The 2,500-nt window shown below is 39.1% G+C and overlaps 1 protein-coding gene across 1 annotated transcript in view; it reads right to left on the bottom strand.

Annotated features, from left to right (window-relative positions):
- Positions 1-2,500, bottom strand: part of LOC145408073 (uncharacterized) — a 66,178-nt gene that overhangs the window by 63,345 nt on the left and 333 nt on the right. The window lies entirely within an intron of this gene.

The raw sequence follows: 2,500 nt of genomic DNA, 5'->3' as shown, positions 1-2,500 counted from the left end.
ACTACGCACCCACAATGGCTAATGCTGTCCCGCTAAAAATTGCTGTGGTATGATATATATATATATATATATATATATATATATATATATATATAAAGACTTAGGGTTGCTATGGAAGAACAGTGAGCTAGTATTTATCTTTAAAGTCCTCACCCGAAGGACATAATTTTTATTTAATTCTTGCTGCCTGTAAACAATTTTTTTTCCTTAGATGTCCAGTAGTGAAGGGTTTAATGAAAAGCTAAGTCTGTCCGAAAAGTATCAAATCAATTGAAGAAATTGCCTGAAAGTGTCGAGAATTAAATGGTCATTCTCGGGATGAAGGGAATAAGCCATTGTCTGTCATATTAGATTTTAGATTTTGATAGTCCTTGTTTCACGTTATTTACTGTAGATCATTCGTATTAACTTGGCAGGGATTTTCGTGCTTTTGCAACTTATTTCCCGTCGCTCAGTGGCACAGCATGACAACACTACAGCTCTACATCCCTTCTGTAACACTCTTCGTGACTAGTACGATATTTCAGTGCTAATCTCTTGTTAGTGTTAATTCTTGTTACATTATTAACGACGGACAGATTGCAGTTTTAGATCAAATTAACGTGGAAATGGTACGGCATATGAAGAAGTGACACTGGCAACATGTAACAAACACCTCTAAAGGTCGTATGCTTAAACCTTAACTCTTAAAGTGTATTGTAAACCTCTACTGTAATTACTGGAGGTCATTTACAGAACCCCTGTGGTTATTAGGTAAGGTCAGCCTGCATCCCATACTACAGAACGCAGTCAGCAACCATACAGGAGGGCCAAATGTGTTCCACCGTCATCGCGCACTTCAAAAATCATTACCAAAAAAATCAGGGTTCACATCTCACACTCCAATTTTAGGTTTTAAAAAATGACCGTAATGTCCCCACTAAAAATCGTCCCTGATGCAATACTACGATAAACCTTTGAATCCTATGACACATTTCTTACGTATTCCCAGACGATTTTTTACGCTGAGGGGGGACTTTCTGTGTAGGATGGGTAAAGGTATCGTCTTAACTCCATCTGCAATGAGGGTTCATCATACTACGTGAAATTCTTCGGTGGCAGTGTTCTTAAAATGAAATGTAAGCGATCATATTGAAGAAGTTAAGTCTGTCTCATACTTTATAATTTTTAATCTTGGTCCCTTTAGACAGATTTGTTCAGATCCGGAGAGACCTAACGATGGAAGGGTCAGATACAGCCTTCACTGGCCCTTTCAATACGATAGGTCATTTCTAAGTAAAATAATATTATCTGGAAGTAGTAAGAACAAACCTAAATTAATACATCATCCAAGCAAAAGGAGATAAACACACTCTTCAATATACTTTACGATGAAGCTTTATGGCCATACTGATATTTAGCTTATATCAGTAAAAACGATGCACTTTTTTCATTTACTTACTGCCGATTTCAGTGCTACTTAAGTAAAAAACTGAATATCATTAGCATATTTTATAAGCAAAGTCATGAGCTACAAATTTTTATGTGACCATACGCTTCTCACCTTAACATGGCCTAAATTTTCGTTCTTTCGCAGCATATTTTCCGTAGCTCAATGGAAGAAGATGAAATAGCTCCACAACATTTCCGTGGCACTTCTTCATGCCTAGCAAAATATTGTACTATTATTTTATTGCTACAACTTAATATTCAAGATGGAGAGATGGCAGTTTTAGGCTAACTTAGAGGAAAATGAGAATAATGAATAAAACAAAAAAAAACAAAGAGCCATGAAGAGAGCCTTGAAGGAGAGGAAGGGAAGGCGGATAGAAGAGAGGCGGAGAAAGAGTAGGAAAAGAGAGAAAGAGAGCAGGAGAGGAAGAGAGAAAATGGATTAGAAGGGGGGACAGGGAGAGAAATATGGAGGCAGAAAATTAAGGGAGGAAGAGGTAATGGAAGAAAAGAGTGAAGAATTATGGAGGAAGAGAGGGAGGGAGAAAGAGAAAAACAGAATATTGGAGAGAGAGAGAGAGAGAGAGAGAGAGAGAGAGAGACTGTACACAGGCTACAATAGAGGACAACACATCACGAGATAACTCCTCCTCCTCCTTTTCTTCTTCTTCTCGTCCTCCTCCTCCTCCTCCCTCTTCTCTGGCCCGAATTTTCCTCCTGTTTACCTCTCCCCTCCCCTCCTTCTCCTTCCCTTCCTCCTTCTCCCCTCCTCCACCATCGATTACACACTTCCTTCCTCCCTCTCTCCTTATTCCTCTTCCTTCCTTCCTCCCCATTTCTCTCTCTCTCTCTCTCTCTCTCTCTCATTAAGAAAGTTAGGGGGTAAGAAATCTCTGCTTGTTTTCACCGTGGTATCAGATGTCTGCAGGTGAGGCTGTTGAATCATCACAACGGGCACGCAATTTTTTTTTCTTTGCTGCCACTAGAAGAACTTCATTCGGCTTAAGGAGACGTGTTGTAGAAGTAGAATTAGCATAAGTATTAGTATTAGAAGTGGTAGTAGTTGTTG

This window comes from Coenobita brevimanus, chromosome 75 (assembly GCF_032717465.1).
Source record: "Coenobita brevimanus isolate Jiangsu-jjx chromosome 75, ASM3271746v2, whole genome shotgun sequence".
NCBI lineage: Eukaryota > Metazoa > Arthropoda > Malacostraca > Decapoda > Coenobitidae > Coenobita > Coenobita brevimanus.
Note: the sequence above shows the minus strand (reverse complement) of the source record. Positions and strands in the feature narration are given on the sequence as shown.